Raw genomic sequence first — 25,310 nt, 5'->3', positions numbered from 1 at the left:
ACAAAGGAAGAGTATAAGGAAGAGGGAACACGAGAAGCCGACGAAAACGTTGCCGGAGGCGTCGACTTCGCACGCAGTCAACGCAGCGGCAGGCTGATTCTCGCCCGACGCCGAACAAAACATTGGGATAGGCCAAGCGCGGATCACGGGTTGTGTGACGTAACCCAAACGGCGGCGAACGGTCTGCGCGCATTGTGTTTGTTTTTTAGGACTCCTGGTTTCTTCACTCTCTCCCGCTATTTGACTCCTCGGAGCAGTTTATTCTGTTGGCGTCAGCGCACCATCAAAACTGAGTAGAGGGAGGCCGTCAAAGTGACGAATATTTTTTACAGTGTAGACAGTCGCTTGAAATGAACTTGCGACGCATGGAGTGGAGCTGAAAGTATTAGCGCACTGAAGACACGGCTAAGCAAAAAATAATAAAATAAAAAAAAATTGCTAAATGAGAATTACGCGGAAGTAAGCTAGCTACGCGGCATGCAGAACGCGCCGTCACATGTCTAGCGGCCGATATCAGATGTCTCAAATTTCATCGGAGAAAAGCAGGATGTGAAATTCTACAACCGACGACCGAACTCGAAAATCTTGTGGTGATACGCTGCAATTCCCGCGCAGTTTCAACCCCCAAAGATTATTTGGCTTTTTTTCCGCGCGCTCGAATGCTGGTCCTTTCTCGATGACGAAGACGACCACGCGATGTATTTTGTCCTACCTTTTCCAAACGTGCGGACCACACTCCGTTCTTCCGGATGAAAAAAAAAAAGAAAAAAAAAAACATGCTACAGGACCTCCGCGCAAGCGAAATAATACTCACAGCGTTTACGACGGCGAGACCACAGCCGTGAGCCTCCAAGCATCCTCAAAGTCACATTCCCGAACGTCATCACGCTGGCCACGAACACACCATCACACGGTACCACCGCGGAAGCACTTGAGTCTCTGTCAACCGAGAATCCGTTGACGCTCAAATAGTCAAATATCCGACGGCAGCACTTTCGCAGGGCCAATGGGAGAGCTTGCTGCGCTCTTGCTTCAAATATGCCGCGGGGCGAGGAGGGGTCTACAGCTAGGACCACGGCGCTGAGCTGTCTGGATGCTTAGCTCATGTTTTTTTAACACGTCGCTTCTCTCCCCTTGGTACGGCTGGCCTCCAGTGCAGCGGTGCTTTGCACAGAAGTATCCGGATTTTGTGAGGGAGGTGTTCGCCGTAGAAGTTTGGCGTCCGACTGAATATCTGGGCGGCTTTGGCCGGGCGCAACAGCACCCCTGCCATCAGACAAGGCGCCGGGAAGACGAGCTGCTCGCATGTGGCTCGGATGCCGAGCGCGCTCGTTCGTCAAGTTCCTCCAAGCTCACGTCCAGTGTCCGGGCGCCAGGTAGCTTCACGTGCCTCGGGTTCCACTCGCCAGGTCAGGATCTCTGCCGACAGCCTTGTTGCCGGGGCACGTCGACCAACTTCGCTCAGGTTGCTCCGATGCCCTTGCCTATCGCCACTGGTAGTGTTAGACTGTTCTACGGCTTGCAAAACCGACCGACAACAGGCAACACCCAACACAAGCAAGTACCCTCGGTCACCGCCAGAGAGAGGCAAAATTTTAAATTCAGTAAGCTAAATTGTTGTCCCCTTATTGCTTCCACTACAACAAGAGACAAGTATATAGGATGCAGTACACAAGGTTCAAACAACAATTTTGCACATTAATGATAAATTAAATAGCAGGGAAAAGTAATAATCAATAATGAAAAAGTCGCCTTGAAATCACTTGGACCGTAAACCACAACTGAGAAAGCAAGGAGGTGCGTTAATTTTTCCCGGTCTGCCTGCGAACATGACAGTCCGTCGCGAAGCAAGAGAATCTAAGCAACGCGGAGTCGCTGCAGGAAGCGCGGCCTAGGAGGCCCGACATAGAGCATCTGCGTTCGCGTTCAACCTCCCCTTTTTATAGCGGACAACGAGATTGTGCTGCTGGAGTGTCATGCTCCACCTTAGCAAACGGTCGCTTTTAGACGACATGTTACTTAACAATGTTAGCGGGCAATGATCCGTTTCCACAATAAGCTTAGAACCGGAGACAGAGCAGGCACCGCAGCGATGCACTGCAGCGAACACAAAGCGAACGACGCAGCTCATGCACAACAAACAATATCCCGCTTGAACTGAATACGAGATGAAAAGCGCGGGCGCAGCAACGCTCTTTTTGCTTTATCGCTGCTACCTCCGCCTTGCTACGCCCGCGCTTTTCGTCTCGTATTTAGTTCGAGCGGGCTATTGTTTGCTGTGCATGCGCTGCGTCGTTCGCTCTGTGTTCGCTGCAGTGCATCGTTTTTTGTGCGTTTGTGATTGTGGGTGTACCAGAGTTGCCGCTTTGCTCGGTTTCTAGTGCTGGTTATGGGTGAAGTAGAGAATAAAGCTCTCAGTGATGAAGCGACAGTAACAGCACTCGCAGAGATCTGCCCAACGATATGAAATATTGAAGATGCTTGCAATAAATGAACGCTTTTTCGCTTCCTCGTCGTCCTCGCACACTTAACGTAGAACAGCCAGAGCAGCGAGACGAAGGTTTCGCTCGGCGTCCATGTTGAAACTCTCGGTAGAAAGGTTTTCGGCAGCGCGCACGAACAGCGGGGGAGGAGGGTACACGCGGATGGTCTGCTGGCTTTGTGTCAATACTCGACGGCCGGATGGACACGGTGACGCGTGGCCACGTGGCAGCAGATCCGTGCTAACGCGCGCGGACCGTCCGCGCTCCGGTCCTTTCGTCTGAACTCACCTTAACGCGCTAAGCATAGAAGCAGACATACCTTTAGCGCTTCCTCCGCTGCCGTAGGCTATACCTCACTAAAGGAAGCAAGCATGTATAGTTCGAAACTGCACCGTCTACGCTGGCCATCTTGCCTGCCCCTTTCCGCTCTGTTAAGGAAAAAAAAAAAGCAGAGAACATGCGACGAATGAAAAAGTAGGAAAGGGGTGGGGGGGGGGGGGAAATGTGGTCTATCTACCACTTCCACCGCGGCGGGACGCATCGCCTGACCTTGAATATCCGTCTCGGATGGCGTTGTGGAATTGTGTTATCGGAGAACGCAACCCCGACGAATGGTGTAGCCGCCGCGGCCACAGGTGCAGGCCGTTGGCGCCACGACGTCGCCTCCCTGCGGCGGCATCTACGGTTGCTGGGCACGCTCGGGACTCCTTCCGCAAACAGCTGGATACACGATGTCTATACACCACTAAAGAGTCACTGCCCCCGTGCACGGAAACTGCGCCTCTGTGGACCTACCAAGGCATTCCAGCTCTCATTTCAAGGTATTCATACATCTGCTCATAGTGTTTCGTGTTTAGGGCTCCGCATAAGGCTTGGAATATGAACGCAGCACGACTTAAAAACTGACATTGCTTTGGGAAAGCTGCAACTTATTTCTGACGAAGCCAGAAAAAGCGAACTCTGGAAAAAATTTCTCGTACTGGTTGACGCCAATACCTTGCCTCCAGTAGGGCATGTGCAATGCAAAGACTGCAAACGCTTCTTGACCAACGATGGAGGCAAAACAGGAACATCCCATCTGAGTCGTCACAAATGCAAGTCAACCCCAGAGTGTGTTACGATTACTTCTTTCTTCAGTGAAAAAAAAAAATAAACAGGTGTTCCTGCCGCTGCGAAAAATACTTGACAACATCTTGTGTTCGTTGGTGCGCGAAAGACATGAGAACATTCGACGTCGTATGTGACAATGGATTTTTGAAGGTTGTCTATGAACTGATCTCTGTCGGTGCGTGGTATGGCAGTGTGTCAGCAAAAAGTGTGCTTCCACAGCCTACAACTGAGTCCCGAAATGTTAGTGAAGTGGCCCAGCGTGAAGCATCGAAGCTGCAGTGGAGAAAGGTCGGTGTTGCTTCGCCGTGGGCTGATGATTATAAGAAGGTTTCTTAAATTACTGCAACTGCCCACTATGTCGATGATAGGTGGAAGTTGAAAATCCTGGTGTTGCTCACAAGCGACATTCCTCCCGAGAAAAAGGCAGGCGAGAACATTCGGAAGTAACTTCTGCGCCGGTACGCGAAGAAGGGTTCTGACGAAGCCCTCTTAAAAAATTCTGTCTTTTCCACTGACCAGGACGCCAATATTATCAGTGCCCTCCGCCCGTACACAAGACTGAGTTCAAGCGCTCACATCGTGAACACTGAACTCAGGATGCCTATCTTTCTGAAGATCTACCTGAGCTGCGCGAGCAAATGAAGAAAGTGAAGGATGCCGTCACTTTTTTAAAGCAAAGTGGCCTCGTAAGCCAGCTTCCCCACACCGTGTGCCAGGAAGTGAGCACCAAATGGAATGCAAAGCTTGTCAGTTCTGACCCAATACGAGGAGATTGAAACCTTGCTTAGATCGAGAGAGAACTCGCTGATGGAGGATGTCAGCATGGCGACATCGACGGACATTGCTGACTTCCTTGAAGCCGTTCGAAGAGGCAACCGATAAGCTTGAACAAGACAAGCAGCCAACATTGCCACTTGTTCTTCTTTAGTTTACGAAGCTGAAGAAACACTTTGCATCTTCTACAGCCAACTCACAAATGGTCATTATGAAGAGGAGAGCAATGCAGGGTTTTGAAAGTAAAATGCAGCCCGGGGAACTCCTTAAAATTGCAACACTGCAGCATTGCAACGCTGTTTGCTAGAAAGTGAGAGAAACATTTTTGAATATGCGATCACTTTCTGCAGGAGAAAAGCTACCTGCAACCAATCATCATGTACGAAGCGACCAATGTTCATGGATGAGTTTCAGGAGTGGCACGACACCGTCGAAACTCAAGCTGACGAAGACGAGCCGGGCAGCTACCTTCATGACGCTGTCACATACAGCAACGGCAACGACAGCGTGCGGCTGTGGTGAAAGACTCATGCCGAAAGGTTTCCATGCCTTTCTCTCCTGGCCAAAAAGGGTCTGTGCATACCAGCCACAAGTGTCGGCAGCGAAAGGAACTTTAGTGGCGCTGGTTTCATGAACGACGAACGTGCTTGCGGCCAGATATGCTCTGGACAGCATTTTCCCCTTGAGAGACCGAATCGGAGGTCCCTACTTCCCTTTGCATACTTTCTTGCCACTCCTTTGGCTTCAGGACATCCATTTTTTATATTTCTTTGTCACATCATCATTCTTTGAGTGTTCAGTTGAACATTACAAGGCGGCAGTCCGCCTCCCTTAAATCCCTAGGTCCTCGGAATGTAATGTCACGAGCGAATCCGATACTGCAGAGGCGTTGTCTTTAGCATTTTCCCCCATTCCTTCCCAACCCTAGCTTCTCAGTACATCGACTGATTAACAGCGGCATTGCTGGAGAAACCTGGCCTCCATGCTTACAGTATCTTAACGCGACTGGGTTTAGAAGTCCCATTTTATCGTAAACCCGGTGTCGTCAGCGTTTTGAAAGAAAAATCACGGGAATACCTCCCTCAGGTGATGTCTGGAAGCTATGACAGGGCACAGAATGGTGGCTGGACGCCCTATTTCATTGGTGTTTGCAAAAGGGGCAGCGAAAAGGATTTTAATTTTTACTCTAGAGCCAGGATTGAGCAGTTTGATCAAAGCATCAGTCCTGAACATCATGGGTATTTCAAACTATTCATTGTAAAACAAGTAAACCATACGATTGTGCGCTCTTTTAGGTGGATGGTACGGCTAGGCGAACATCATATTGATACAAACTATAGTCGACGACAAAGCGGAGACAATTAGTGGCTAGTTGGCGTAGACGATGAAGTGGTTGCCGGTTGGCGTAGAAGACGAAGTTGGTTGCCTGGAACCGTGCTCAGACCGCTCAGATCGTTCACTACAGGCTTACCTAAATGCACTTGAGGTCTGGTTGGACAAAATTAAATTGGTTTTAAATGTATCCAAAAGTAGTGTGCTAGTTTTTAAAACCATAACCCCCTTATATGTTTCGTTAAACTACCGCTCAGATGTCATACCTCAAGTGGAATCTGTGCGGTATTTAGGCATTACGTATGATGCTAGTATGGATTGAAGGCTTCACATCACGTCTAATGTTCGGAAAGGTGAACGTGCCTTTGGTAGGCTGATACGGATAAGTAACAGGAAATTTGGTATGCGTCGAGATACTCTTCTACTTTTTTCAAAGCCTATGTGAGACCGATTCTGGAATTTGGCTGCATTCTTTTTTCTGGGTGTCCAAAATATAAGCTGCATCCTTTGCTGCTTTTAGAAAGACGGGCGCTGCGCCTCTGCCTAGGGCTTCCACAGTCAATCTCTACCACTGTTCTGTACTTGGAGGCCCGCATTCCGGACCTTAACTCCCGTTTGCACCTTCTAACTGTCAGATCATTCTTGCGATCATTTGAGACTACTCCCGGTGTGGCTATACCTATTTTTGTGTCAAACCCCGCACTCTTTCTCACTCACCAGTGGCCAAGGGTCTGCAAGTCCCAGGTTGTTTATACGCAGAGCATTTTAACAAACATTGGTGTGGACCTTGCTTCTATATGTCCTATTGGTTGCTCAACGTCCTTTGTGGATATAAATTATGGTTCTATATTTCCATCTAATGTGAAGCGCTTGCCCTCAAGTCTAATATCCAGTCTCCTATGTGAACACCTTGAAAAATTCCCTGATCACGCTGTAATTGCCACTGATGCGTCTGTGATTGCGACAAAGCTGCGATTGGAATTTTTTCGGAGTCTCTTTCCTGGAGTTTTTCGCTGCGTGTCCCGGATTACACACCGATATTTCTAGCAGAGTTTATGGCAATTGGGCTAGCGCTACTAAAAGTTCCCTGCAGTCAACCAAAAATAATTTTTCTATCAGACTCTCTTTCTCTTTTGTTGTCACTGTAGTCAGCACGGGATGCTCTATTGAGCCGCTCAATAAAGTATTTCATACCGGGGTGGGTGAAAGAAATACGTTTCATCTGGGTCCCAGAACACAGCGGTATTTTCCAGAACGAAACGGCAGATTTCCTGGCTAAATCAGCTCTTGATGCATCTGTTTCATGTACCATTCCTAATATCACCATTTTTGGAATGTCCCGTTTTCAGCGATATCAATACCTAGCCGCTACATGCAATGATTTTTTGCTATCTACAGCCGAATACCAGCATCTCATATACTCATGGAAAGTTCGAGCATTTAAATCACGGCAGTGTGAGGTTACGATGACTCTCCTGAGATGCAGGATTACTCGCTTAAATCTTTATTTATGTAGATGCGCGATCAGCCCCACAAACCTTTGTGAGGCTTGCGGTGAAATTGAAAATATTGATCACTTCCTTCTCGCTTGCCCAAGGTTTTCACATCAGAGGAGGGTGCATTTAGAAACTCCAATTGCACACTTGGGATTTACGTTATCGGTCCCGCTTCTACTCTCCTTCGGTGCGAGTGCGAAAGGATTTGCGTTGCCACAAATTTGTCAGTACTTACATAACTACATCACAGCTACGGACAGATTCCCTTGCTAATTGCAGTCCAAATTTACAAAACTCCAAATTTTTGCTTCATATTTTTTCATTCAATAACTTTGGTGATCTTAAATCTTTTGTTTTTGTTTAGTTGTCAATTAATTTATTGCACTAATTCAGTTTGTGTAGGACATTTGGCAGTCCACACTGAACCCTGGCCAATTCCCCTTCGTGGGTATGTGCCAAATATCAAGGAAGGAGAAGAAGAAGACCGCTCCTCGGACCGCTCTCGGATTTCGGCAGCCCTCTATAGCCTCAGGGCGCTGCTTGGACGTTTGACGCAATACCCACGATTACAGGCTTCGAGACGGATCTGACTCCGGTCCACCAGCGACTCAGTCGCCGCCTCCGCGGACAGTCGCCTGAGGTTGGGCCCCTTTCTACCCCTGCGAGGATGAGGCAGCCGCAAGTCCCGAGCCAACTCGACATGGCCACTGATCCCAGGCTCTCAGCTCCGATCCTCTGCCACCCGCCGCGAACACCACCATCTTTTCACGGCGACGTCTTCGAAGACGCTGAGGATTGGCTGGCGACATTCGAGCGAGTGGCTCAGTACAATGGCAGGGACCTGATGGCGTGCGCTCAAACCGGATCTGGCAAAACGGCGGCCTTTATGCTGCCCATCTTGCACACGCTCCTTAGCGACAGCGCTCTAGAGAACCCGTCATTTCAAGCGGTGCAGACTCCTCAGGCAGTGATCCTCTCGCCAACGCGGGAGTTGGCCATCCAGATTGAGCAGGACGCGCACAAATACTCCTACGACTCTATCCTGAAGACAGTTCTCATCTACGGAGGCACCTCGGTCCAGCACCAGCTGGCGCAGCTGTCTCAGCGATGCCACATCTTGGTGGCGACCACCGGGCGGCTCAAGGATTTTGTCGAGAAGGGCAAGATCTCGTTCGAGAAACTCCGTTTCCAGGTGCTGGACGAAGCGGACCGAACGCTGGACATGGGATTTAGCCACACGTGCGTGCTCTCGTGGGGCACTCGTCGATACCGCCGCGTGGTGAGCGGCGCACCCTCATGTTCTCCGCCACCTTTCCGGAGTCGATCCAATTGGTGGCAGGAGAATTTTTGAACAACTCCATATTTCTCAAAGTCGGAATCCTTGGTGGCGCCAACTCTGCCGTCAAGCAGCAGGTCTACCAAGTGACCCAATTCGAGAAGCGCCATAAGCTGCTGGATATCCACAGGGAGGAGGGCAGCGATCGGCTGATGTCCCAGAAGGGCCTGAAGGCTACCAGCATTCACGGCGACAGGTACCAGCGGCAGAGGGACGAGGCTCTACTGGAATTCCGGCGTGGAACTTGTCCGGTAATCGTGGCGACAGCCGTGGGTGCTCGCGGCCTGGACATAAAGGACGTGCGGCATGTGGTGAATTACGACCGGCCTCAGTCTATTGACGAGTATGTGCACTGTGTGGGCCGCACTGGCCGGGTCGGCAACCTCGGACAGGCATCCACTTCATCGTTTTCGCCAACTAGCCCCTAATAGTTTGTATCAATATACGTTTAGAGCACAACGATTAAGGAGATAAATAACTGAAATCGATAAATCATCTTTTTCAGTTTTTCTTTAAGGTTAACATTATGCTGCAAAACTGACGGCCGTCAACAATGAAGGCAAATAAATTTTCTTGGCCAGCAGTGAGGCTCAAAATGTCTCTTGTCACAAATGCGCATCTCATAGTTCGCTGATTTCGTTTTCACTAATTACACGTTTATAAACGGCTTATGTGAGGATGGTATTGCCACCGAAACCTTGTTAATTTCTTCAACATTAGTATACAAATGGGGTCTTCATTTGATTCAAAACACATGAAACCTATGATATTTTATAGATGTGTAAAGCGTGGAAGCAAACTCCACGCGATTTCAGAAGCGTATTTTTGACAATCGATATTCGAACCAAGAAAATTAAAAACAAATGGTTCACATTTACTGTTTATAATTTTTCAGCATAAAATAGAATAGGCAATCTAAATATTCATTTGTGTACATAATGTCTGCCTTGGTATATAACTCATCTGCATAGACTCAATGAAATATCTCACAAGATTTCGAAAATGCGAATTTGAATTCAATAATTAGAAGTACCAGTAAGTCCGAGTTCAAGTCGTGTGGTTGTGCGTTGTTGTTGCTGAATAGGATAGACATTACACGGCGCTGAGAGAAGCAAGCTTCTGATTTTGGAAGAAAGGAAGGAACATTCGTCGGTGCTTTAATTACGGGCCTTCATGACCTCTCGCCTTCCTGCAGCGAGGCGACCGCCACTCCCAAGCATCCTTGCTATACGTTCCCATGAGTTAAAAGCAACTTCGCGAGGCTGCATTGGGCTTTATTGCAATACGTTCAGGATAGTGAGCCAGGAGTCCATTATCACCATCAGCCTGACTATACCCACTGAAGGGCGAATGCCTCTCCCATATGCCTCAAATTACCCAGTCCTCTGCTAGCTGCATCCCCTGCGAACGTCTTAACCTCATCCGCCCACCCAACATTCTGTTGTCCCCTGCTACGCTTTCCTTCCCTTGGGGTCCGGTTTGTTACCCTAAGCGACCATCGGTTATACTCTCTTCGCACTACATGTCCTGCCTATGCCCATTTCCTCTTCTTGATTCCCACTAGAATGTCAGTGACTTGAGTTATTTCTCGGACCCACTCTGCACTTTCCCTATCTCTTAAGTTACCCCTGCCGTTTTTCTTTCCATAGCCCTCTGCGTTGTCCTCAACTTAAATAGAATCATCTTTTTTAGCCTTCCCGTTTCCGCTCCATAGGTGAGTACAGGTAAGATGAAACTGTTGTATACTTTCCTCTTGAGCGATACCGGTAAGATGCTAGTCATAATCTGCGAGTTCTTGCCAAATGCGCTTTATCTCAATCTTATTCTTTTTGTTATATCCTTTTCATGGTTTTGATCTGCGGTTACTACCTGTCCTAAGTAGACGTATTCGCCTAATACTTCCAGTGCTTCGCTACCTAACGTAAACTGCTGTTCCTTCCCGAGCCTATTGAACATTACCTTAGTCTTCTGCATATTGATTTTCAAGCCTACCTTACTACTTTTACTCTCTAGGTCACCAATCATTCTTTGCAGTTCATCTCCTGAGTTACTTAGCAAGGCAATGTCATCAGTAGTAAATCACAGATTACAGAGGTATTCTTCATCTACCCTTATCCCTAACTGCTCCCAATCCAAGTCTCAGAATACTTTCTCTAAGCAAGATGTGAATAGTACTGGGGAGATTGTGTCTCCTTGCCTAACACCTTTCTCTATGGGAATTTTGTTACTTTCTTTATGCCGAACTATGGTTGCTGTGCAGCCACTATATATACCTTCCAGCACTTTCACGTACGGCTTGTCTACCCCCTGATTTCGCAATGCCTGCATCACCGCCGAGGTTCCTGCTTAGTCAAATGCTTTTTTGTAATCAACTAATGCTATGTGTAAGGGCTGTGTATATACCGAAAATTTTTCTATCACCTGGTTGATGGTATGGATATGGTCAATAGTACAGCATTGTTTCCGAAACCCTGCTTGATCCTTTGCTCGATTGCAGTCTAAGGTTGTCCTGATTCTATTAGCGATTACCTTCGTAAATACCTTATAAGAAGCAGACAGTAAGCTGATTGGACTGTAATTTTTTAAGTGCTTAGCGTTTCTTTTCTTACGAATTGAGATAATGCTTGCGTTCTTCCATGGTTCTGGTACCGTTAATGACTGCGTATACAGGGTAGCCAGGTTTTCTAGCACGATATCCCCCCCCCCCCTCCCCCTCCTGCTTCAACAAATCTATAGTTACCTGATCATATCCAGCTGCTTTCCCCTTTTCATCGTTCCTAGTACTTTCATAAATTCGTCCTTCGTCACTGGCGGAACGTCTGACTGCATTTCCCTATAGGGAAATGCAGTCAGACGTTCCGCCAGTGACACCGCCAATCTCATTAGCGTATTGCCAAAGCATATCCCGTAGGCGCACTGGAGCAGACGACGCTCTCAGCGGGTTAAACGGCGATTGTTGCTGAAAGGTCTCTCAGAACGCAACCTAATGGTAACATACACTCACTGTAAACGGCGATTGTTACTGAAAGATGTCTCTTAACGCAACCTAAAGGTAACATGCACTCAATGAGACAGGAAATGATTATGGGGAAGGTAATCGCTTAATGTAATTGTTGTCATACCGATTGTTACCTAAAGGTGTCTGTGAACGCAACCAAAAGGTAACATACACTCACTGACGACACGAAGGCAACTGCAAAAAAAAAAAAAAAAAGTTACGACACAGGAGTAGAACAGATGTTTAATTGGCATCAGTGGACAGATGGCTTGTTGTAATCCATTGCGCCACCAAAACGATGGGAACGGTGGACTGTAAATGCGTACTAATGCGTATAGACAATGTATCCACTATTTTTCGCCAGGTGGCGCTGCTCAGAGGAATCACGTACGCGTCAGAGCGTCGTCTGCTCTAGTGCTCCTACGGGATAGGTTTGCTAATACGCATCTCATTACTGTCCTGACTTCTTTGGCTGCTGTGGAGATCAGTATAGAACTCCTCGGCTGCTTTGACTATCTGGTCCATATTTGTGATAACATTGGCCGCCTGGTCCTTTAGCGCATACATCTGGCTTTTCCCTATGCCCGATTTCTTCTTTGTCGCTGTAAGGCTTCCCCCGTTTTTTACAGCATACTCAGTTTTCTCTATGTTATACTTTCTTACATCGACAACTTTGCGCTCATTGATAGTTTTGATATCTCCGCCAATGATATCTGGTCTATTCGATTGGAATTTTTCACACTTTGGCGTTTCTGCTCTAACTGTCATACCGCTTACTTCTGCAGCACACTCAGTAATGATATCTCTGAAATTATTGTTCATTGCTTCTAGGCTAATGTCGTCATCCTCGGTTAGAGCTAAATATCTATTCTGTAGCGACATCCTGAACTCTTCGGCCCACCTTCTCGCCGTTAATTCGTTGATGAACTTCCTTCCTACAAATCTGTTTTGTTCCCTCTTCAGATTTAGACTAATTGGAGACCTTACAATCCTGTGGTCACTGCATGGCACCTTCCCGATTGCGTCTACATCCTGCATATTCGCGGCGTTAGAGCACGCTATTAAGTCAAATTAATTTTTAGTCGTCTCGTTAGGACTTTTCCACTTCCACGTCCGGTTCTTCCGTTTACTGAAGAAGGTTTTCATGATTCGTAAGATATCGCTCTGCAAACTCAACTAGTGACTTGCCCCCGCTATTCCTAGAACCAATGCCATAGTTACCCACTGCCTGTTCTCCTGCCTGCTTTTTCCCTACCTTGGCTGTTCACTTCACACTTCGGCAGATCATTCCACTCTGCAATTGTTTTGGCAAAAAAATGAATGCTTAACTCTATTGGAGTATACTCGAAATTCTACTAGAATATTTCCATGCTTAAAATGCGTACTTGCGCGCGAAACAGGAGTAATATAATCGTGAGAGTTAATTTTAATCAGATTGTTTTATATTACGCACAAAAATCTCAACCTTGCTTCAGTGCGCCTTGCCTGAAGGGATTCTAAACCTTGGCAGTTGATCATGTTTGCAACATGCTTCCCTAACACACTTTCTTGAGCTTGTTTGCAGCGGGAAAGATTACCTTTACTCCGTAGCGCTTGTCCACGTTGCTGAGATTGTGTGAAAGTCGCTGCTTGTTTGGCATCACCACCATTTTCTTTTTTGCCTTATCGTAGATGCCTTCTCGGGTACGTTATCTTTTACCCACCGGATAAGTTTATCACATGCAAACCTGATTTCGCTGTCCGGATAACATGATGCCTTTATTCTATTTACCTGTTCATGAAAGCTTTTGACCCTGCCGTGCATGAAAGATTTTACCACGACTGAACGCGGACGGGAAAGAAAAATTCCGTTTTTTACAACTCCCGAGTGGCCTAAGGCGCTATGTAGTCAGGGTTTGATTGATTTTGGATGATAGCGCCAACAAACGTAGGGCTATGGTTGAAGGATAGCAGCATATCTAAAAACTGCAATTTATCTCCGGTTGGCGACTCAAAATCGCAAACGAGACCTTTCCCACATTCTCGGAAGACCTTTGCTCGTGTTGTGTCCTATTCCTTTGTCCTCGTTTTTTTTTTTTTTGCGCTACCTGCAATATGAGCAAGATACAACTCGCCAAATTTTCAACCTTCCTACAGCCTATACGTCACATTCTCGTGGAGATTTTTTATTTCTTTTAGAGATGGGCGCGCTTGTTAAGTTAAAATGTACAATGAGCAGTGATTCAGTGCACCCTGAAATATTTGCTTTCATTCTTTCCCTTCGAGTGGTTTGGCGGGGCAGGTGGTATGCGAAGGGACGCAGAGACTCGGAATCATGAGTCATTAGTCTACGTCTTCGCAAAGCGCTGCAGGGATTGTGCAACAAGCATTCCATTGTGTATCACACATTAAGTTAACAGGAAAACTAAAAATATTCATCGGAGACGGAGAATTACTATTCTGGTTAACAGACTTTTTTCACGTCGCTTTCAGTACTTTTTCAAGCTTGTCCCATCCAAAACAGTACCCGTTACGTCGGGAGTGCCCCAGGGATCAGTTCTTGGGCCCCTGTTATTTCTGATTTTAATCAATGACATAACTAACAATATTTATTGTAGCATTGAACTCTTTGCAGATTACTATCATTTGCAAAAACATTCAACACCCATGAAGATCACCTGTCGCTAAATAGATCCCTCACACAAATAACCGAATGGTGTAGCACATGGCAAATGAAAATAAACACTGAGAATTCTGTCTATATGACCGTAACAAAAAAAAAAAAAAAGCAGCGTCGGGAGTGCCCCAGAGACCAGTCCGTGGGCCCTTGTTATTTCTGCTTTTTATCAATGACATAACTAACAACATTTATCGTAGCATTGACCTCTTTGCAGATGACTATCATTTACAAAAACATTCAACACCCACGAAGATCACCTGTCGCTAAATAGCTCCCTCACAGAAATAACCGAATGGTGTAGCACATGGCAAATGAAAATAAACACTCAGAACTCTGTCTATATGACCGTAAGAAGAAACAAAAAGCAGCATCGGGAGTGCCCCAGGGATCAGTCCGTGGGCCACTCTTATTTCTTCTTTTTATCAATGCATAACTAACATCATTAACAACATTAACTCACGATTTTGATGACCATTGTACTTCATCCACCGTAGTAAACACTGTTACGTTTCTCCACCAAGAAGTGGGACAGCTGACGCGGCCACCGCATAGCAACAGGCAGAATCGCGAGCGGATCGGCCATTTCGACGCCGTTCTTCGGCCGCGCAACGCTTCCTCCCGCCGACAAGTCTCAGCGTGTTCCTGCCACGCGCCAAATGTGTGTGCGTGCGTGTGTGTGCAAAAGCTGGCCAAGCCTGGAGCTCGAGGGAAAGTGCGTCGCCCTCTCCTGTCTGCAGGAGGTGGAGGAGATGAGGTCGGAACACCTGCGATTGAGTCATTCGTCGTGAACCAACATGTTTGGCTCTCCCTTTCCTCTGAGAGTTTACCCTTTCCCTGTGAACGGGAAAACCTATAAAATGCAGCGGCCGACTCCGCTGGGACAGAGACTACTTTGACGCGCCGTTTGCACGACGCTAGACACCAGCTGTGTGAGAGTGTCTGTAATCTCTCCGGGTCAGCTTCACTGCCCGTTTCTTCATGATGTTGCAGTAAAGGTTGTTTCGTTAAAAGACGCCTCGTCTTTGCTGGCACCTTTGATGCCGTCCGCCGTCCACGGAGCCGCCAAGGCCAACGCCACCAAGGGGCCGCGCGCCAAACCTAACAATTGGTGAACAGCGGTGGGATGACGACGACCAAGCCGTAACCGTGGTTGGAGGGACGAGCCAGGCGATACCGTCGTCCAACAACTGGTGAACAGCGGAAAGCGGAGAGACGAGGACGACCAAGCAGTGACCGTGGTCGGTGAAACGAGCCAGGCCTGACCGAGGTGCAACATCTGGTGGGAAGAGCGGAGATGTCCGAGGCGTGACTCGTGAATCAAAGCAGCTCAGCGGAAAGGCGGGAGCAGTGCAACGAGCCCTGTGTGATGACTGGTTGCCTGCAGCGGAACGACTGCGTTGGATTCTTGGCTGCGAGGTTTGGTGAGTGCGGGACTTTCTTCTACTGAGTTTTGCCAGGCTTTTGTTAAGTAGAGAACAGAGCTGATAATTGTGTTGTCGTTGTTGCTGGGTTAATTGCAGCAAGGCAATAGTGGGCAGTAGAGAAGGCAGCACTCGGAACAGCCATGAGTTTGGATTTGAAGTCGTTGCGCAAACCAAAATTGCTGGAGCTTGCGGAGGAGTTGGGTCTGGATTTGTCAGACAAACTCAGAAAACCAGAAGTGTTAAAGGCTATTCTTGCGTTGGAAGCTGAAGATGACGAGCTTTTGGAATGCCTTGAGATCATTGACGAACGTCAAGAGGAACGTGAACGTCACGAGAAAGAGGAACGTGAACGTAGAGAACGTTACGAGAAAGAGATGCGTGAACGTAGGGAACGTTTCGAGAAAGAGGACGCCCGCGTAAGGAAACTGATGCAGCTGGAGATATCAGCACATAGAATGAGCGTGGAAAGGATTAAAGCTTGCAATGCCATTCAGTGTAACGGTTCAATACCGCGAGATGGTCCGCCACCGTTCCTCATTGCCGAGGATGTGGCCGAGTATTTGGGAGACTTCGAGAATGTCTGCAGAAGTAAACGTTTCGAGCGAGATAGTTGGGCGCAGATGTTGGTAGCTCTTCTCTCCGCTGAAGCGTCGGAAGAAATCAAGCGATTGGTTGGCGACCGCTTGAAAAATTACGATGAACTAAAAGAGTCATTGCTGATACGATATCAGATAACGCCTCAGGATCTTCGGAAGAGATATGAGAGCGAGAAACATTGTAACGAGGCATACTTTGATTTGGCCTATCAGTTGAAAGCCGCTGTAAGCGAATGGCTAGACAGTGCGGAAGTTCCGGAGCAAATCGAATTTGCACCGGAGTGTGAGAAACAGCTTGGGGAAACGGCCGAGCAATGTGACCGCAGTAGTAAGCCGACCGATTCTCGGAACAGAAGAGCATCGTGTTACCTTGGTCGAGCCACTAGCTGAGAAGGTTAGCGCCGGCTCCAACGGCAAGAAGTCCGAAGTGACGCCGTTAAGCGAGGTGAACTGCATGCCGACCCAAGTAGCTGTAGGAGATACAGTTCCATCAAATGAGAGTGGGGAACTGGTAGTAACTGAACCGTCTCTCGAGTCGAAAACAGAAGCTTGTGGAGAGCGCGACGGAGATGAGAAAATTTCGGTTTCCGAAATCAGCTGTGTCGTAGAGCAGGGCACACCGAAAAACGAAGTGCCGATCAGGGAAACTGCGCAGCCCGCGAGTTGCGATCACCCAGGGCAGACCGACGAGGAGTGCGCGTCCGCTGTAGAGAGCGAGACTTGCGAATGCGACAGCGAACGACCAGAGCAGAGTCAGAATAGTTCGTGCTCTGATACCACGCTAGGTTGTATTCGCGAAAGCATCCCCAGTGCGAACGCGGACGTAGCACACATGACCCTCACGCTATCCGAAGCGCCCCAGCTGTCGAATGAGCTTGATCGTGCGCCGGTTAGCGCTGAGCAATGCGGCTCACCGGAGGACCCGTGTAACGTGAGTGGCGAGCCAGAGGAGATGCCTAGCATGAGGGCTGGCGTGAGCAGTTGTTGTTCGGACTTGACTGAAAGTGAGTCATGCGCTGCTGGCCGCGATGCAGACGCGGCGCCGCTCTTTGACGACACCGGTACCCTACTAGCTCCGGTTACCGCTAAAACGTTGACCGCTAGCTTGCCAGAGCTCGCGCCGAAAGAAAGTAGGACTAGAGTATTCAAGTGCTGCCACCGAAAAACGCGGAAGGGCAGGCGCGAAACAGATTGCTGCCGTCGTAAGGAGAGCAAGCTCAAACGGTTGCAAAAAGAAAGCAGAAGGCTAGTATTCCAGCGCTGCCGACGAAAAACGCGAAAGGGCAGGCGTGAGAAAGAATGCTGCCATCGTCAGGAGAGCAAACTCCAAAGATTGCGAAAAGAAAGCACAAAGCATGTGTTTCAGTGCTGCCGTAGAAAAAAACGGAAAGGCAGGCGCGAGAAAGAAGCGAGAAAGTTGAAGCTATCGCGAAAGAGAAAGCGACTATCCCAAAGGCACAAATGCGCCCGTGCAAAGAAAATGCGTGATTGGTGCGCCACACGTAAGGAGAGGGATAGGTTGTTTAGGAAAGTGAGTGAGTTATGCTCATGTGTTTCTTTGCACAGAAACAGGAAGGTACGGTTGTTCCGTGAAATGGACAGCCGAAGCTTTAGTGAAAAGGGTGATCTCAACAGTAATGACGAGGGCTTAAGTCGAAGCCCATAACGTGAGAAGAAGCCTCAGTTTTCACTTGTTGGTGTTTTTCTTCCTGGCCTAGGATTTTAAACATATTGCATTGTATTATTTTTGTTTGAAGGGACGTTTTTGAAAGCGCAATTTTCAAATTTGTGGACGCGTTCCAAGTGCTGCTGAGCTGCCCTTTAATATTGATGGGGGCATAAGAGGGAAATAGTATGGCAGAACTTAGTGAAGATTGTGCCGTGCTTGCTGGCTGAGCGGTTGAGTGTTTAGCGTGGTTGTGACGTTGTGGGTTGTCAGAAATCTCTCCTGAAGACAAGTTGCAGAGTGCCTTGGAAACCCGGACTTGCCAAGGAATTCTTCAGGCTGACTGGCTCAAGAGAACAGAGTCGGATGAACCCGGCTAGCAGCAACATCCCGATCCCTCCGGACAGCGGATGCAGTCCCCTGCCCTTCGGGATCTCCCTCCCCCGGCGGGGCAGTCTGTTACGTTTCTCCACCAAGAAGTGGGACAGCTGACGCGGCCACCGCATAGCAACAGGCAGAATCGCGAGCGGATCGGCCATTTCGACGCCGTTCTTCGGCCGCGCAACGCTTCCTCCCGCCGACAAGTCTCAGCGTGTTCCTGCCGCGCGCCAAATGTGTGTGCGTGCGTGTGTGTGCAAAAGCTGGCCAAGCCTGGAGCTCGAGGGAAAGTGCGTCGCCCTCTCCTGTCTGCAGGAGGTGGAGGAGATGAGGTCGGAACACCTGCGATTGAGTCATTCGTCCTGAACCAACATGTTTGGCTCTCCCTTTCCTCTGAGAGTTTACCCTTTCCCTGTGAACGGGAAAACCTATAAAATGCAGCGGCCGACTCCGCTGGGACAGAGACTACTTTGACGCGCCGTTTGCACGAAGCTAGACACCAGCTGTGTGAGAGTGTCTGTAATCTCTCCGGGTCAGCTTCACTGCCCGTTTCTTCATGATGTTGCAGTAAAGGTTGTTTCGTTAAAAGACGCCTCGTCTTTGCTGGCACCTTTGATGCCGTCCGCCGTCCACGGAGCCGCCAAGGCCAACGCTACCGAGAGGCCGCGCGCCGCAGCGGTACGCTACCCCGGCACTCGCGACCCCAAACGTAATAATTGGTGGCAGCGCTGGGATGACCAAGCCGTAACCGTGGTACGTGGAACGACGATGACCCAAAACGTAACAACACGCAGGCCGGGCAGGCTGTACCTCCCGCAAGCGCTCCGCGCTAATGATACCGTGGATCGCTTCCGCCAGCGCCAGAAGGGAGTGCTAAAATCTGTTCTTCACTCAAACATTAGGCTGAAAGCAAAAAAAAAAAAAAGAAAAAAGAAAAAAAAAACATTCTTGTGGATCTCTGACCCATACTGTGTTGTTGATAACTGCAATAAAAACAAGTTTGTCGAAACTGATACAATGGGATCGGCAGTAAGGCAGTTCCACGAGAGACCATTTACTCTTGCGCTGAGCCAAAGCGCCGTCGGATGTGCCTTCGATGCGAAACAATTTAGGCCTATAGCGACGAGTAGGGAGTAGTGCTCGGCGAGAGTGCGCCGTCGTCCGCCGCGCAAGAGGCGGCGCCGCATTTCGTAATCACTGCCATGTGCTGCGAATTTTTCATCTTCGTTCTTGGTGCAACTGGGAGCGCGCGTTTTTCGAAGTCTGCTCAACAATACGTCGTGCAAACAATGATGCTACAACGGGACGGAGATTAGATGTTGCTGTGCCGCCGGACGTGCACTAAGGCAGCATAAAAACGTTGACGGATGGTACCTTAGACACTCCTCCTTTTATGTGCTGTTCTTGGACCGCTGTTTAACTTGAATGTTTACATTGTGAAGCAGGACGGCTCGATCGTATGGTTTTCGCACTAGGTAGCCGGCGCACCACAGACACGCATGCATTCTCCAAACTCGGTACGCGACAGCAGCTGTTAGCGGCGTACTAACCGCGATGGCTGTCCGTGCCTTTAATACGAAATGAAAGCAGCGCAACATCGAATATACATATCCATTGTCGAGAGGAAATACAGAACACAAAAAGGGTCGCAATTCACGTTAAATCAATGTGGCGATGACTGAAAAGCATCTTTCGCAGTATCTTTATTCCGCGTTTGGCAGCTGCCCGTATGGTTCATTCGTTGTGTGTTTGTGTGTACAGTTACCATTGCGATCGTAAAATTTAATTTAAAATACATGCATCGTGATAGACACAACGCATACATCCTTACAGTTAACCTGTCGAGTTCGGCCTGCGGATGCGCAGCGCAGTCCTTCGCAGTCGCCAATGTCGCTATACTGCTGTATCCAACAGCTGCCGCCATGCCAAACGGATGGTATATGGTTTGCTGGCGCGCTCAAACAAAACATAAAATAGCGCCAAGCTGTCGGATAGCTTTCACGAGAACTGCGAAACAGCAATTTTACACTGCCGCACCGCAGCATCAACACGCACAGCACAGTCCAAGATGGCGTCAAGAGGAGCCGGAGCGGACGTTCCCGCAGTTTGGCTCATACGGGGCGCCACCATCAAACTAAGATGGCTGCGTCCAGGCATCGAAACTAAAATCGTCTATAGCTAAAACTATACTTTATTGACTTTTTAATTGACTAAAATTTCTGAAGGCGGCCGCAGACGGTGCGCCGATGGTCCGCGTTGGTTGTGCGTCGCCGCAGCCGGGACCACGGAGTCGTGAGCCGGCCACGTAGCGCTGTATCTTTGATACAGTTTACGTCCGTATAAAAAAAAAAAGAAAAAAGTTACTGTAAGAAGGCCTGCCTGCTATACTTGTGCAACAGCAGCATGCCTGCACAAAGCGCGGACCTTCAGAAAAGGCGCTTTGCGCGGGTGGCGATGATATGCGCTTCTGCCTGCCTACCGTACTCGTCGCTAGATAGTCAGTTTCAGCGGATGGCAAACAGGTCAACGGCTTCAAAACTGTGATACAGATTCGTATATTTTCTTTTTTGTTGTTGTCGTCGCTTTACAGCGAAGCCTGTCTGAGTAAAATACATTGGATAAGACGTGCGTTTGGCGGCCGTACTTACCGCAAGTAGCACCGACGACAGCTGCCGGCCGCTAATAGCATTGGTCGGCGGACCGGGTCTTACCGGCGCTTCGGGATGATTGTACGCGCATCTTGCGATGTAAGCAATCGTCGATTTCAGTTCACTGTAGTTAATTCTATACTCGATGACCATTTTCATTCATTAAACTTCGCGAATTTCATCTCAATCCGCAAATTTGTACAAGAGAACGCAGCGCTCAAGACGGTGCACGAAAGCGGCGCCTCAGTGCGACGCACACTGAAGCCCACAAACATTTACATGTTGTTAAGATCGAAGACTCAGCTCCATTCCACGCGGCCGGGTGTTCCACTCGAGAGGCGACGACGCGACGGCGGATCCGCGCCCGGCTAGCTCCTTTGTTGGTAAAACGCGGCGGTACGTGTAAGACAACACTTTTTCGCCGCGTGCCAGACAACCACTTCTACGCAACTGCCGGTCGCTGCCTTGGATCTCACGGCTTGGATCAAGGCCGGAGACTGATGATGAACACGTATGACGTGATCAGAACAGCGAAGCTTGCGTGGGCAAGCTGTATGGTTGTGTGGCGAGAACGCCGACTCGACGTCCGGTCGGGGAATTCCACTCGTGCTGTGTTGAAAGGCAAGGTGGAGCGCGACCTCTGCCAAGCCAAGCCATTAACAGATGTTAGACACCATAAATGTTTTGGTATCACGCTGTCATCTGACCTGAGGTGGGACTCTCACATTACAGACATCACATCAGCTGCTTTTCGAAACTTTTCTGTATACGGAGATGCCTAAGATTCACACCAGATGCCACTAAATGCATAGCACACACAACTTTCGCAAGGCCAATTTTAGAATACGCGAATACTGTCTGGTTATCTAATTCGGTAACAAACATGAAGAAACTATAAGCTGTTCAGAGCCCCCCCCCCCCCCCCCCCAAGGCCATTACGAGTAATATATAACAAATACAAGCGCACCGATTCTCCGTTTTTGCTTGCAGCCTAATGCTGCCTTCCTACCTTATCATCTTGGGCAAAACAAGCGCGCCTGAAGTTCCCGTTTCAGTTAATACATAACCGCTACAAAATATACTGGCGAATATACACATCCTTCTCAGAATCGCGACCATCTTGGCACAAACACTCGCACACATGACGCATTCAACCATTCCTTCTTTCCTCTCGCCATCAGTGAATGGAATCGCTTTGATCATCGCATTACTAGCGTGCAATAATCTCTATCTTCATTCCTATCAGAAGTAGAGCATTCAATAAATTCATAATAGCGGTGCATGAGCCGTACCTGCTACCTGCTTACAGGAAAACAGTCACGTGCAGTATTTTGTGATTTACGCGGTGTGCACTGCATTGTGAAGTTGTTTTTTTATTGCTGATCTTTTTGCTTTGTACGTCGTAATGTTTTCTCTTTTCGCTTACGTGTACGTGTACTTGTATGTCCTGTTGTGCTGCTCATGAAATATATGTATATATGTTCGCTGCTCGAAATGTACTAAAAGCCTCTTGCTATGGCCTTAGAAGAATAAATAAATAAATATTCAATACACACGCGCAAGCATACGCGACGCGCGCCCACACACGTGCAGTTTTGCAGTGTGAACAAAGGGCGCGTAAACGTTGACGTTTGGATTTAAGCAATGAAATTACACAAGATGTTGCGTAACTTATGGAGAGACAATTTTCCGTGACTGTAGTTGTGTGATATACCGGGCGCGTCTTGAGCTGCAAAAGCGGCCGATGTGCACTAACCCGCTGCGCAGTGAAGCAGTCATATCTTTAGCCCTTCATCCGATGCCGCAGGCCATACCTCACTAAGGGAAGCAAGCGTGTATAGTTCGAAAGTGCATCGCCACCCTGCCTGCCCCTATCCTTTACGCACTGTTAAGGAAAAAAAGAAAAGCAGAAAGCATGCGACGAAATGTGGTCTATCTACCGCTTACACCGCGGCGGCACGCATCGCCCGACCTTGGATATCCGTCTTGGATGGCGGTGTGGTTGTGTTGACGGAGAACGCAACCCCGACGAATGGTGTAGCCGCAGCGGACACAGGTGCAGGCCGCTGGCGCCACGACGTCACCTCGCTGCGGCGGCAGCTATTGTTGCTGGGCACGCTCGGGTTACAAGGTGGGACTCCTTCGGCAAACAGCGGGATACACGATGTATATACACCGCTAAAGAGTCACTGTCTCCGCGCACGGAAACTGCACCTCTGTGGACCTACCAATGCATTCCAGCTTTCATTTCAAGGTATTCATACATCTGCTCATAGTGTTTCGTGTTTAGGCCTCCGCATAAGTCTTGGAATATGAACGCAGCACCGCTTAAAAGTGGCATTGCTTTGAGAAAGCTGCATCTTATTTCTGAGGAAGGCAGAAAAAGTGAACTCTGGGAAAAATTTCTCGTACTGGTTGACGCCAATACCTTGCCACCAGTAGGGCATATGCAATGCAAAGACTGCAAACGCTTCTTGACCAACGATGGAGGCAAAACAGGGACATCCCATTTGAGTCGTCACAAATGCAAGTCAACGCCAGAGTGTGTTGCATTACTTTTTTCTTCAGTGAGAAAATAAAATAAACAGGTGTTCCTGCCACTGTGAAAGAAAACTTGACAACATCTTGTGTTCGCTGGTGCGTGAAATACATGAGGACATTCGACGTCGTATGTGACGATGGATTTTTGAAGGTTGTCTATGAACTGATCTCTATCGGTGCGTGGTGTACCAGCGTACGTGTCAGCAAAAAATGTGCTTCCACATGCTACTACTGAGTTCCGTAAGGTTAGTGAAGTGGCGCAGCGTGAAGCATAAAAGCCAAGCTTCGAAGCTGCAATGGAGGAAGGTCGGTGTTGCTTCGCCGTGGGCTGATGATTATATGAAGGTTTCGTACATTACTGCAACTGCCCACTTCGTCGATGATAGCTGGAAGTTGAAAAGCCTGGTGTTGCTCACAGGCGACTTTCCTCTCGAGAAAAAGGCAGGCGAGAACATTCGGAAGTAACTTCTGCGCCGGTACGCGAAGATGGGTTCTGACAAAGCCCTCTTAGAAAATTCTGTCTTTGCCACTGACCAGGGCGCCAATATTATCAGTGCCCTCCGCCCTTACACAAGACTGAGTTCAAGCGCTCACATCGTGAACACTGTACTCAGGATGCCTATCTTTCTAAAGATCTACCTGAGGTGCGCGAGCAAATGAAGAAAGTGAAGGATGCCGTCACTTTTTTAAAGCAAAGTGGCCTCGTAAGCCAGCTTCCTCACACCGTGTGCCAGGAAGTGAGCACCAGATGGAATGCAAAGCTTGGCCAGTTGTGACCCAATACGAGGAGATTGAATTCCTTGCTTGGATCGAAAGAGAACTCGCTGATGGAGGATGTCAGCATGGCGACATGACAGACATTGCTGACTTCCTTGAGCCGTTCGAAGAGGCAACCGATAAGCTTGAACAAGACAAGCAGCCAACATTGCCACTTTTTCTTGTTTACTTTACGAAGCTGAAGAAACACTTTGCATCTTCTACAGCCAACTCACAAATGGTCATTCTGAAGAGGAGAGCAATGCAGGGTTTTGAAAGTAAAATTTAGCCCGGGGAACTCCTTAAAATTGCAACACTGCAACATTGCAACGCTGTTTGCGAGAAAGGGAGGGAAACGATGTTGGATATGCGATCATTTTCTGAAGGAGAAAAGCTACCAACAACCAATCATCATCTGCGAAGCAATAAATGCTCATGGATGAGTTTCAGGAGTGGCACGACACCGTCGAAACTCAAGCTGATGAAGACGAGCTGGGCAGCTACCTTCATGATGCTGACACATACAGCAACGGCAACGACAGCGTGCGGCTGTGGTGAAAGACCCATGCCGAAAAGTTTGCATGGCTTTCTCTCCTGGTCAAAAAGGGTCTGTGAATACCAGCCACAAGTGCCGGCAGCGAAAGGAACTTTAGTGGCGCTGGTTTCATGAACGACGAACGGGCTTGCGGCCAGATATGCTCTAGACAGCATTTTCCCCTTGAGAGACCGAATCTGAGGTCCCCACTTGCCTCTACATACTTTCTTGCCACTCCCTCACCGCCCACCTTAACCTTGAGGGCCTTCTTTGGCTTCGGGACATCCATTTTTTTGTATTATTTCTTTGTCATACCATCATTCTTTGAGTGTTCAGTTCAACATTACAAGGCGGCAGTCCGCCACCCTTAGATGCCTAGGTCCTAGGAATGTAATGTCACGAGCGAATCGGATATTACAGCGGCGTTATCTTCAGCATTTTCCCTCATTCCTTCCCAGCCCTATAGCTTCTCAGTACATTGACGTATTCGCAGCAACATCGCTGGAGAATCCTGACCTCCTTGCTTACAGTTATTTGAACGCGACTGCGTTAAGAAGCCCCATTTTCTCGTAAACCCG

The 25,310-nt window shown here is 48.5% G+C and overlaps 1 pseudogene; it reads left to right on the top strand.

The window, feature by feature from the left end:
• The first annotated feature begins 4,766 nt into the window (after positions 1–4,766).
• On the top strand, positions 4,767–8,959 carry LOC146187650 (ATP-dependent RNA helicase vasa pseudogene; annotated as a pseudogene).
• The last annotated feature ends 16,351 nt before the right edge of the window (positions 8,960–25,310 follow it).

Source organism: Amblyomma maculatum, chromosome 5, assembly GCF_055883805.1.
Source record: "Amblyomma maculatum isolate TAMU_Amacu chromosome 5, ASM5588380v1, whole genome shotgun sequence".
Lineage (NCBI taxonomy): Eukaryota > Metazoa > Arthropoda > Arachnida > Ixodida > Ixodidae > Amblyomma > Amblyomma maculatum.
This window is presented reverse-complemented; position numbering and strand designations above follow the sequence as displayed.